At 36.5% G+C, this 13,856-nt stretch overlaps 1 protein-coding gene and 1 long non-coding RNA gene across 3 annotated transcripts in view; both read right to left on the reverse strand.

Annotated features, from left to right (window-relative positions):
• DMD (dystrophin) overlaps positions 1 to 13,856 on the reverse strand; it is a 1,160,174-nt gene that overhangs the window by 466,697 nt on the left and 679,621 nt on the right. The gene's annotated exons all lie outside the window — the stretch shown is intronic.
• LOC132085976 (uncharacterized) lies at positions 2,866 to 7,189 on the reverse strand. Its single transcript, XR_009420321.1, has 3 exons — positions 7,112 to 7,189; positions 3,184 to 3,322; positions 2,866 to 3,071 (listed from the first exon to the last, which is right to left on the reverse strand). It is a non-coding gene; the product is annotated as an uncharacterized LOC132085976 (long non-coding RNA).

The following is a 13,856-nucleotide window of genomic DNA, read 5'->3' on the forward strand; positions in this document are numbered from 1 at the left end:
CTTCACTTGAGAATTTTTCATTTCTCAACCTGAAGGATTCCTACAATTTTGGTGCTTCTGATGCAAACTCGGTCTTTAAAAAACAGTAGCTTCAGTCTGGACAGACCATACTTTAGTTTTTAAAAGGCAATCAGAAAGAAAATACCCTGTTCATCCTATCCAGCCATTCAAGCAAGAAAACCAACAAGCCAGAGAGCAGGACAACAAATCCACAATAAAGATCTACTAAACTCATTTATGACCAGATTTTATTACTTTTGTTATTACATGTGTTATCATTATCCCCGTCAGTACTTATGTGAGAATTAAAATCACTATTTATAAAAGCAATATAGTTAAATGTTTGTAAAGCTTAGGGTCGCATAATAAATGCAACAAATTCTACAAATATAGTCTTGTCATCTCCTTAAAGGTGTTATTGCCACATTTAAGGTGTGAAGGTATAAGATTAAGAGTAACCCGATTTTCACATGAGCTCAGAACAGAGCACAGTTGTAGTACAGATGGTTGACATCTTTTCAGATCCATCTGAACACTGAGAGTTTTCTAAAGATTAAAAGAGGGAATCACCACCAGTAAAGAAAGAAGATTGTTTATATTTTTACTGTCTATGCAGTAATTAAACCAGATATTACGGCAACAATGAAAACACAAATCATTAAATTCAAGAAATTCCTATTCATTGGGAATGCAAATTGCTATTTAATTTCCTGACCTTATAGTGTAACAGGATGAATAACATACCATAATCTCATGGAACTGATAGGTTAAATATCCAATTACAAATACCCTGCACAGCAAAAGACGATATAGTAAACATACTGAGTATTCTGAAAGTAGGAAGCTGACTTTAAGCCCAGCAAGAAAGAGAAGATATAAAATTTTACAAAGTTACTGGGGAAAAAAAATTAAATGTGTGCATCTCTTGTACTTCTGACATCAAATGTCTGCCTGGTGAAAGTTACACCAGTCTTCAACTGCACTGAATCATACAGAGATCATTCCTCTCTTAATCTCAAAGATGTTTTCACCAGCCTTGTTTTATCTATAGAGGTGTGTGTGTGTCTGAGGTTAGCACATCCTTCCTGGGCACCCAGAATAAAGCTGCTCCTGAGCCCCCCTGTGCTGCTCTGCCTGGGAGGGGCAGCAGCCGCTGTGGGGCTCTGGTTTGGATTGAGACTGAACCAGCCCTGAGAACACACCGGTGTTTAGATCCTGCTGAGCTGTGAGGGAACACAGCTGGAACAGCTGAGCACAGGGGTGTTCCAAAATTCATCATGTGAAGAACTGGAAAGGGGGTGTTTGTCTGGGAGAAAGCCATTAGGCTTATTTTACTTGCAATTGAGTTTCAGGTACCAGTGTATGGCTAAAATAAATAGAAAAATAAGCTTTACTGCATATGCAAATATGCACAGAAATCTGACCAAATTAATCCAGTGGGGGGTGAAGACAGATGTACATGCATGTGCATATTTTAATACAGATCATAAATATAAAATATGCATATTATATATCCTCCCACTCATATCCCTGTTGGAGACTATAATTTATTCTAATGACTATTTCAGGAGAAAAGCATTTAAAATCCCCCTTCCCCTGTTTTTTTGATCTTATATAAGGGCTCTTCCACCTGAGATCTAATGTCTGTCCTTTAAACTTATCTATTAAATTAGCTTAATTCATATGAGAAATAAAACACATTTTAAATCAAAAATGGCTGAATTTTAAACCAGTGGCAGGCTGACTTTATAACTCAATGGTGTACTACTGGGAGTCTAAAAATGTAGTCTCTTTCTACTTAAAAGTAGTGATCCAGCTATAAAAGTCATGCCTTTGCATGGTATTAGGAACAATATATAGGAAGCAGGATGAGCCCTAGGTCTACTGGGTGGCTCAGTAAAACCTGAAAGTATAATTTATTTTGCCATGGTGATTTTTGGGGTAATTTTTATGATCTAGACCTGTTTATTTCTGCCCTATATTTAGACTGAAAACTCCATTTAGATTATTTCAATATTGGTCAGTAGTGACCTGGTTCACAAGTTTCTTGTATTAATGCTGTACTGAGATATATCATAATTGTAAAATCCTATGGATGGAAACGTGCATTAAGGCATCAGAAGTAGCAGAGACATGTCTAGTTACTAGTTACAATTACATGAGTAATTGTAGCATACCTGTTAAGTTTTCAAAAGTATTCAGTATTATCTTGAAAGATTTTTGAAAGTATAGGTTTGACCAAGAAATCCTTTTAAAATTAACCAGGTAGATTGCAAAAAGAAGAACAAACAGATTAAAAGCAAAGGAAGAAACTATTTGTAAGCCTGTTACCAAGAATACAAGCAAAAGAAAAGGTTATGAAACAGATAAGCATGGAACATCCAGCTGGAATATAAATGAACTCTTAGCTTCCCATTTTGTGCAGTCCTCTTCTATTCCCCCTCCACACTGCACTGCTTACTCAGTGTTTTGTTTGCACTGATTCCTGTGAGTCAAATATACTACAAATAACCTTAACCTTTCTCAGCACAATCTATACATATCTCTTGTTATATTATGCCTTAAAGAAAATTTAGAGTATTGCTGTTGTACATCATTAATGTACACAGAGGTTTTCCTTCTTTCTTTGATCAATGAAATAGATAGTGTAAAGAAAAAAAGGAAATCTGTAAATAAAAAAGTTTACTAAAAAAAGTCAGTATTAGTACAGTTACTTTATGAACACAGCCAGTCAATGTACTTGCATGCCAGGTGAATAATAAACAGAGCAGTCAGCAGGAAGTATAAAACGGGTCCCAAGGCCTATTACAGAAAATATTAAATTATCCAGTCATAACAATTAGAGCTCAGATTAAATTAATATTACCTATTGTTTTTCACAGGTGCAAGCAAGATTGGAGCTGTTAATAATCATCCCTTCCAGCAGATCTCCCCTAAGCAACAAGTCCAGGCACGTGGGAACCAGACCTTCAGGCTCTCTGCTGAAGATCTCTTCCCACATCCACATCCTCACTCAGCCACTCCCCGGGATGAGCCAGGAGCTGCATCTCTGCAGAGGACAACACCTGTCCCTGCAGAATAGCAGAGACCCCACCTCAGAGCCCACACCCTCAAAGTCCTGAGTTCTGAGGGTAGCAAACTCCTGAAAGGAGCATGACAAAACGAGGTAGAACAAGGACTCACATTAATAATTGTTGGGGGAGAGGGATTTCTGATTTTGTTTTTTCTGATTTTGTCACTTAACAAATGAAATGAAGGGAAACACCTGGAGAAGAGAAGGCTCTGGAGACACCTTGCAGCAGCGTCCAGTATATAAAGGGACCTACAAGAGAGATGGAGAGGAACTTTTTATAAGGCCATGGAGTGATAGGAACAAGGGGTAATGGCTTTAAACTGAAGGAGGTTAGGGTTATATTGGGAATAAATTCTTCACTGGGAGATTGGTGAGGCACTGGCACAGGCTGCCCAGAGAAGCAGTGGATGCCCCATTCCTGGAATTGTTCAAAGCCAGGCTGGATGGAGATCCGAGCAACCTGGTCTGGTGGAACATGTCACTGTCCACTGAAGGGGGTTGGATCTAGATCATCTTTAGGGTCCCTCCAACTCATCTGATGATTCTGTAAAACCATGCAGAAGTAGAAATGGGTCTCCTTAAAAAACTTTGGTATTTCAAATTTTCCTTTTATCTTAGACCAAGAAAAATGTTGACATTCATAAACAATGAAATAACTTTCACAGTTCAATTAAGCTACATGATTTTTATTTTTTTTTAATGTTAGCAAGTAGGAAGATTTTGCTTGCTTGGTAATTAAAACTACTGCAGGGTTTTGGGTTGGTTTGTTTGTTTGTTTTAGAAAATAAAAAGAAAAATTAAATTCAAGATACATGAGGATTAAATCATATTTCCTCAGAGTGCCATGATTCCTCATGAGAACTTCATATCACATTCTTACCTTTGTTCTCCCATGAAAAAACTATATTTCCTATAACGTACTCTCTAGCTTACAGTGAAAAAAGCCAATACAACATGAATAATATAAAAGCTACAGGCTCCTCATCCCTCAAACAAAAGTAATCATTCCCAGCAAAGAATAAGGGACCCATCTGCACATCCAAATTGGGGTGGGGGGGGTGGAGAATGTAGATGACAACCTAAACTAAAATTTCAGGACAATTGAAATTTTCTACAGGAAATTATTGATTTTCAAGGAGCCACATTTTTCAGAGGAAAAAGTCCTGACATAACATGACAGATTTGATAATCTGTCACTAAAAACCCACCACTCAAAAGTGTAATTCTCAAGAGACTTTTAATCTTAATTGTTTCAGTAGATATACACAGAAAATGCACATATTATTCCCCTCTGCAGCTCCAGCTACTCATTTGCCTACCTTCTGTTTTGAGACTATTCAGAATATACATGATCCTCCAACTCAGAAACCTCACATTTCCTAAAAGCTGAGAAAAAAACTCCACAAATCTACACAACCAAAGAATGCATGTTTTTTTTTTCAAGGCATACATATTTTGAAGGCCTATTGACTGTTGAAGTCACACAGGCAATTAAAATAACCTTGCAGAAATCTCTTTTCCTTGCTACACCTTATGTACCAGATACTCTTGTTTGCAGCAGAGTCAGAAGTTTCATACTTGCAACCAGACTTTACACAGATTTCTATCCTTGTGTCTCCCACTGTGACACTACAATTGGCACTTCCTTGACTTAAAAGAGAAGATGAGATACTAAACATAAGACATGAGGTAACTTGTCTTACTTTTTAAATCTAGCTGTATGTTCACATGTATATACTGAAGAATTTAGAAGACTTTGTGGGTACTTAGAAAAAACAGTAGAATGGCATCTAAACACACCTACTGCCCATGGAGAACAGCACGTTTTACATAAGAGGTTACAAAATCCCAAAATTACACCAAATATAGGAAAGACACCTGTCAGATTTACAGTCAACTTTCAAGTTAGCTATCACAAACCACATTCTCTGATACACACTCCACATCTCCCCCAGATGTCAGTGAAAACAGTGTTACTATTGTCAACCAGAAGACCCAAAAGATAACAATTAAAAGAATTAACATTTCTTCTGCAAATCTATCAACATCTCTTAAACAGATAAAATTTTGATACAAAGTTTTAATACACAGTAACTTAATTTGACATGAAACTATTCAGTATTTAATTTTTACCCAAATCATTTAATGGGTGACCTCATGCCTTATTTGCTGTGCACTACTGAACTGTGAATTGGTAAAGAATTATCAGGTCCCACAATGAGCTGTTTGGAGCATGCATCGCAGCAGTGTCAGAGTGCTTACCAATTCTAATTATTTTCCATAGGCCTGCATTGAGACAAGGTTCTATTATTAGCTCCATCTCTCAGAAAGAGAATTAAGACAAACAGTGCATAAGGTCAAAGTATTTGCTAATTTTGGATACCTATTTGAGATGGATATGATGTGATTATTTGCTATTGTGTACCACTCCCCACTCCCAAATCAGAGTTCTCATTAACAAATTTAGATAAAGGGCTCAAGGACTGAGCTAAAAGCCATGAGAATTATCTCTTCCTCTTACCTCATCCTATTCTCTTTAGTCAAAATTGCCAAGACTTCTCTGCCCAGCTACCATTGTTTTACCTTGCGAGCTGCTTTTACACTGTTTCTGATATCCCTTCTCCAGCCTGTTCCATTCACACCTTGTCACTAATTCACTCCTGGATTCCTATCTTGTCATTGCCTAATGTGATTCTTTTTCCTCTGCCCTACCTTTCTTTCATCAAAGCAACCTTCATTGTTTTTCCTGCATTTCCAGTCCATTATGACACTCATCTGCCTTCTCCCTGCAGGACTGATCTTAGTCCTTTATCCTTTGCCCCTGATCCCTCTCTAAATCTGTGCACTAATCAAAGTTTTCACAGGTATAGATTTTGTATGAAATATATTAAATAAAACAGGCAGGAATTGACAATTCTAATTCTTGATTATATTTGAGCACAAGGAAGCCAAGTGATAGTCACATGGGGCAGCATGTGCTAAAGAGATCAGATATCTGCAAACTTAAAGGGCTAATGTCTTCATTAGAAAAAATAGTGGCTGTTTAATATACTTATATTTCTAAAAGCATCAAGAGAAAGCCTACCTATAAAAGCATCATCAATATTTGTAAATGCCCTTACAAGTTTTATGGGAAAGATATCTAGATGTGCAAATCTCATTTGTAAGCATACTGAGGCAATCAGGAGTTATGCATTCTTTGCTGGCCAGCAAAGACGTAATAAAACAAAGATAAGAATACTTTCAAAGCAAATATTCCCACAGTTAAGTACAAACCATGAGTTACAACAGCATAATCAGCTATTAGAGAAAGTCTTACATTAAGTATGAAGTCAGCAAAGCTGAGTTATTTACAAGTATTTTCAAGTAAAACCTGCTATTGGTCTGCAACATATCTTAGACAGCTCTACACCATAATCCTCACGGAAAATGAAAGAAGATGGCCCTGAATAAAACACAGTTTGGTTACCACCATCACAGTGAAAGCCAAGACTATGGCAAACATTCTGAACCATGAAGCATGACTTCATCAGCGTGTTCTAATTCCAGCCAGTAAAGATATTTTTACTGTAGTAATGACAAAATAACCCAAAGTATTGCCCAAACCAAGTCCACTTTCCCAGTATTTCAAGAGCAGCACCACACTGAATATTGCTGGAAGTGTTTATGCCTTCTAATGGACTGTTCTAAGTATTTGACCAACTTTGAAAACCACTCTGCAGTTTAGGGGTAGGACACAAACCACAAAGGATGACAAAGTTTGACATTTCACACTCCATGCTGGCATTACTGCAGCAATGTGGGTATAACTCCAAAGCTCCTACAGACACCTATACAATGCTTCTTTTTTGTTATGGAGACAAACTACTAGTTTTTACTAAATCTACCTTTTATAGTCTATTCCTTTATATGATAGCATTATTCTGATTTCTCTATCCATAAAAATAATACAACCTTTATTACTAGTAAAATAAATAGCAGATAAAGCCCAACATGTAATTTATTAGTAGGAAGTGTAAAGTAACACAAACTCCTTACCTGACTTTAAGGAATAGCTCAAAACTATTTTTGAAGTTTGAAAATTACTTATCAGAATTTTCACAGTTAAGAAAAGTAGCCCTAAAGCAGGCTAAACCAGAAGATCCTGTTCTTACATATCCCTTTATATTCCCGTACCGAGAGGTAAGCTCATGACACACAATTTTGAAATTAGGTATTTGATTAAACAATCAACCTACCTGTACATGATTACTGCAATGACCTCCAAAAAACCCAATCCAAACCCTAACAATAAAGATCCAGAAGCAGAAGCACCTGGTGTTGCAGCAATTCTGCCACAATGGCCAGGCTTGGGTCACCCCAGAGATGAGATTATTCATTAGCATACGATAATGTGGGGTGAAAATAAAAACTAAGGGTCAAATTTAGATCCTATTTACAACACTGTAAATGTCTTCTAGACTGAGTAAGAGCAAAGCAGAGGTAGAAATGTTACCTTGTTCATCACAAAAGTAAATGCTCCTGTGAACCAATGGAAGGTGACCTGAACTTTTAACAAAATTCCCCACTATTTCACCAGTCTTTGTTCATATTCTGCACTTTGTGACTTTAAAGTGATTTTAAAACACTTTAGGAATAAAATTTTGTACATTAATTAAGATCAGTTACTTCAAAAATAGTTACTTTACAATATTGATTATCAGAATAAAGATGAAATAATAATTCTGAATTGTTAAGGATTGTTCAAACAGAGTTGCTAAAAAGATTTCCTCTCCCACTCTCCTTACATTTGCAACATAGGAGCAGATGTCTAATTTACTGGTATGATTAACTTTTTCCTTCTGTGCTAGAGATTTTACTAGTAATATATATATAGAAATGAAAATTAATAAATGTACTATATTTTCCCCCCTCTAAAAATACTGTCTTATATTTAAATAAACAGTCTGAAATGCACAATTTTAGCAGGAAGTCTGTATTCAGCACTATAAAAAATCAGGCCAACCCTTTCAGCATCCTATATTTAGGTTAAGCTTTGCATATTTTAAATTGCTCATTTTTATTTCACTAATGTGGGTTAATACTAATAATCCAGCAAACCCAAACCATTCAATTTTTGACAATTATCCCCACGTATTTGCCTCCATGACTCTTAAACAAAAAGAACCAAATACAGGCATCAGACAATGAATTTTGCTAAACGTACTCTACATTTTCACATACTGACAGAGAAGTTATTCAGAGAGAACAGGGAAATATCAGTTTGTTGTCCACTGAGGATGTTTTATGCCATGTTATGAATCGAGAGTTCTTGTTTTCCAAAGCCTCTGTGCTTTGTAATGTAAATGCACCAATGAAAGCGACGTCTCAGGACTGCAGATGAATTACATTACATGGGTGAGAATAACTACTGCTGCTCTAACAAATGAATTTTGGTGAGCTCGGCACAATTTATATCATGATAAATATAAGCAGCTGGTGCAGGTGTTCTCAGACCATACTTTACAATTATAATTTTCCTAAATTTTCTGCCTAGTATCTTGCATAGTCACATGCAGTGAGAAGATATGAGTAAGACTGTATGTTCTCAAGGAGCCAGCTGATGTGAAAAGTAACTTGTAAGTATCAGAAAATCATGGAAATTTTCCACTAAAAATTTATTATTTCTATTTATTATCATAATTATTACTATTATAGAAATTGATAGATTATAAGGGTTTTATATGACAAGAATAAAAGATATACCTTTGGAAAAGTAAACATTGATTATGTAAATGAAAAGGAGTAAAGTGTGAAAAGAAATTCCTACACTAAGAAATAACAATCATATTGTTTAAATACCAGTGGCTCAAGACCAGCACTGTTTACTTTATTAAATACAGCCATATTCAGAGGGTCAATTTATACACATAGGGAAAATAAAACAGGAAAAAAAATAACACAAATGATAAATCCCTAAACTTATTTGTAACTGAATTCTTAAAGCATTTCACTTATTTGTGCATATAATTTTGAAGTACAGTTGATTAATTGTAGGGTTTTCTGTGTTGCTGTTCTGGTGGCCTGGAAAGGCCCAGGGATGGCCTTGGAGAGCCGACGCTTCAAAGGACGAGGAGAGACTTCTGATCTTGTCTCGGTCTTGGTGTTTATTAATTGTTTATCTAAAAGATTTTCTTTCAGCCCGACAGAGGTCTGCACAGCAAGTCAGCCATGGGCACACTGCCGAAGCCCCCGGGCGGTCACTTATCTTTATACCCTAAGTTACGTGTACAATATTTATAATTTTTCTCCAATACTTTCTACTCTTATTAACCGGTGCACTTTTAGTAATGACCAATCCCAAAGTGCCACCACCACCACAGAAGATGGAGGCCAAGAAGAAGAAGAAGAAGGACAGGACACGCCCCAATTCCTCCATCTTACTTCTTTAGACCCCCCTGTACCAAAATCCTAAACCCTGTGTTTTACACTTTAACTAACTTATCCCTTCACCATTCACCCAGTGGAATCCTCCCAGTCCTCATACAGGTCTCATCTCCTGTGTAGGATCAAAATCCTGCCACCAGACACTTCTGGCAGCATTCCAGGATTCCCGAGCCCTCCAAGGGTGGTCTCGGCCTCTCTGCACCTCCATCCTGAGGTGCTGAGATCCCACAATTAATATTTGATATTCTTACTATATTAGAAAGAGAGACAGAGATCTATAAATCAGGGTCTGACAAAGAGAAATTACTAATTCAATCTTCTTCCTGGCCTTCTCATAATAGAGCCCTCCACCGGCATGCACATGAAAAGAATGCACAAGCCCAGTGATTGTCAAGATAACTCATTTAAGTCTTAATTACAAATAATCATACTTTATCACAGGCTAATTCAGAAGCTAACTTTAATATTCCATTCAAGAAACAGTTATATTTATTTCAGTTTTAAGAAGTGCCAGATAAATTATATGCCTAGATCTATGCACAGCAAAAATTAAAACAACAAAACAAAAACCTAAAACAAACAAAAAACCCAAAAACCAAACTGTTTTTTAGCACATTCTCAGTAGATTCTTTTCTATTTACTACAAGGAATACAACTTCACTTTTATCTGTTTCAGACTACTTCAGTGGTGGAAGCACTACTCTACTTTTTTATCCCACTTAGCAGAATTCATATATCTATGTGGAATGATTTTCTGTTTTCATTTTCTTTGTCCCGCTTACCAAATATATTTTCTATCATCTTCTATTTTATCTTCTATTGCAAAATGTCATCATAGATCCCACATGTCTATCTATATATAGACATCTGCAGGCAAAATGCAATGAATTTGTAATGCTTGATAATAGGAATGCTTCAGAGAGGCTGTTTGGTTTTGACATAGCCTTGACAACTGCAAATGCTTCTGATGAAAGCCTGCTTGGTTCCCTTCGAGCTCGTGTGGCTGAACTTTTGGTACATCACTTTATAAGCATTAGTTTCCACTGGAAACTAAAAGGAAAATATTTATATGAGATATAGGAAGGAGGAGGAGGAGGCAGAAGAAACATGGGTGGAATACTGGTCATGGGTAATACAATGCAACCAGTCAAGGAAGAAAGACAAAGAATTGGGGAAAACGGTGATCAGGCATGAAGGTAACAAGCTTAACTTTTTGTTTGTCAATGTCAGACAACATCCAAGGCAGGGGAAAAAGGGTGACAAAACTTTGCAAAGGTACAAGTATATCCCAGGAGTTGTGAAACAGATGTTACCATTGTATTTGAACCTGTGTTTTAAACCCAGAGCTGAGCCTGTCCATCCTTAACAGTTAGATCCAAGCCAAAACAAAACACAACATAAAAATACATGCAAAATAAATTCAAGGAAGCTGTAAGCTGGTCCAAATTAGGCTCCACAGATGTTTATCTTTTTAAATACATCTTCTTTTAATATGAGAATGTCTGTTTGTTTATGAAATTTATTGATATATACCTTCATTGTTAGGCAGTTATAATTTCCTCTAATGAAAAATAAAGCAAATTTTAGTTTCAGCTATAATAAAACTGGCCTATTAATCTAATTTTTAATTGTACAAGGAGACATAACTGTGTTTGATTATGCATATGATGGTTATTTACTCTTTTACAAAAAGCTCTTCTCATATTGTCAACTTTTTTGCCTACTTGAGGGAAGGAAGGGATGTAGAAGCATAGACATAATATCAAGTTATTTACCCTGATATTTTTCTTTTTTATTGGCATATCTCATGTACATTAAACGGTTTTACTTACAGCATTTCAGTCTGATTCGGCAAGCAGTGAAAAGAGTGGAGTGCAAATAATTCCATTGTCATTACATTTTTTTTAAGTCACATAAAATTGTTCCTTCCTAACATTCTTTGAGAGAAGGAAAAAAAAAATTCTTTTTATTTTTCTTCTAATGGTGGTTTTTCATCTCCCTTATATATCAAATTCCCTGTAGATAACAGCCTTGTAAATTGAAGTCTAGCTGAAATGGAGAGACAGAATGGTTTCCTCTCTTAGGAAGTAAAAAACTTTATTTCCTAAGGATTTGAGGGGTTTGCTGATTGTTTTGGGTTGGTTTTGTTTTTTGGGTTTTTTTTGCACTTCACACATATTAACGTTAAATTACCTAGTATAGCAGCATTCTAACTATTGGTCCTTTTTGATTATAAGAGTTAATGGATATTATTCAGCCATTTTACTCAGTAATTAGATTTGGAGTTCACTAATTTAAAGTCACTGCAGTAATCTCTCTGTAGCAATTCATGCAGTGCTCTTACATTAAATTCATGGATATGGAGCATGTAAATATTCCAATGAGATCAGACTGTACTTAAGAAGCTTCAGGAGGTGAGGTTGGTCATTGGAATATAAAAAACTATGAGAATTAACAAATCTTTGTTTTAGTCCTTCTCCATGAAACTATCCTATTATGCAGTCAACAGTACTTCAAAATGAAATGTTTTTTTCTACAACCAGAATGCTGTTTGCAAACATCACATCTATCCCCAGCAGAGGGTATTTCAGGATAAAATGAATTTGTGTTTTTAAAAACCAAAGTGATTTTGACATGATATGCTGTACCAAGAACAAACACATTTTAGAATCCACTGTCCCAAGTCCATTGCCAGGCCAAAGTCTGTGATTACTTTTGAATATGGTCCCAATAAAGAGTCATAAACAGATGCAAATTTTACTGTTTATAGGTGTAGGTTTTTATGTCTTGCAGCTCCTGCTGCACTAGAAAAATTTGGAAGAAATGTTTAACATGGCTGGAGAGGAACTTAAATGTGGAGCAACTAAAATTAAAATCAAAACAGCTGTCTGAAAAATAATTTAAAATGTTGGAGAAGGTAGGATCTCAGCAATGGATACAAACTGAAGTACAAGGATGCAGAAATACATTATTCCTGTCTAGAAAGCAAATATATTTGAGAGAAGAGGAGAAAGATTTTTGATTACTTGGGAGTACAGATTAAGTGAACCACACTGCAGGCTTCCACTAATAAGAATGGTCCCACTCTTTTCTGCCATCCTGGCTTTACTGTCCCTCTGTCTCAGCTTGAATCCAGCAACGCTGCACCTGCTCATTGAACCGTTGGAAAAGGATTATAATTATTTTAAAAAGACACATGTTAGAACCAGAAGAGATGGGAGGAAACACTTGGGAACGTGCTGCTGGAGAGGAGGATGGCAGAGAAGGACTGTTCCTTTTGGCTGCATCCTGTGTTACAACAAAATCTCAACTTTACTGTTAGCAGAACAAACATGGTGGTTTTTCTTTCTAGGTTTAATTTGTCTGTTGTAAACATTTGCAGCTGTTTTCTATTTGGATGCTATGAATACTTACATTGTGCTATTATCTAAAATTAATCAATATTTGTCTTCTCCCCCATTCATTTCCCTTGTTCATTATGTTCCCTTGTTCAGTACATGAAGCTACACCTCACTCAGCATGGCATTTCTCTTAGCAGCCTACAAACTGTCAAGTTCAGGTTGCCACTATAACACCCAAAGTTTGAGAAAACCTCTATGCATGACCACTTAACTACAGTTTAATCCTTTTCTATATACCCTCTGTCAATATTTCTGTATCTGGTTGGACATTGCCTAGTCCTTGAAAAGTTATTGTTTGAAAAAACTCTTTGCTTCATTCCAGTTTCACTTGTTTTGCTCCCTATAACTACTCAGAGGGAGGTTGCAGTGACATGGGAGTTGGTGTCTTCTCTCAAGTAAGAAGTGATAGGAGAGGACAAACTGCCTCAAGTTGTGCCAGGGGAGTTTCAGACTAGATATCAGGAAAAAATTCTTCACCAGGGAGGTTGTCAAGCTCTGGAACAGGCTGCCCAGGGACTGAGTCACCATCCCTGGAGCTATTTGAAAGACATGTACATGTGGCCCTTAGGGACATGGGTTAGTGATGGACTTGGCAGTGGTGTGTTAACAATTGTACTCAGTGTTTGTAAAGGTCTCTTCCAGCCTAAATGGTTCTATGATTCACAAATTTATCCACAAAGGTCTCTTTCTGATATCATTTAAAGGCTTCCAAAAGGCTTCCCTGTCGATATTTTCTTAAAACAGAGTTTGTGTTTGACATTTCCCCTAGACTGCCAGCAGGCAGGAAGCATTTTGTGGCTCCTGAACACTTGGATAACATTTTGCAGATTGTGGATTCCACCTGCAGCTAAAAATATGACAGCATAGAATCTCCCCATTTTCCCAAATGGAAAATATCTTGTATACTACATTAGGAGTGTGTCTCTTCCTGTGATCTTTGAAGTAACCTGTGATTT

Source organism: Ammospiza nelsoni, chromosome 2 (assembly GCF_027579445.1).
Source record: "Ammospiza nelsoni isolate bAmmNel1 chromosome 2, bAmmNel1.pri, whole genome shotgun sequence".
Lineage (NCBI taxonomy): Eukaryota > Metazoa > Chordata > Aves > Passeriformes > Passerellidae > Ammospiza > Ammospiza nelsoni.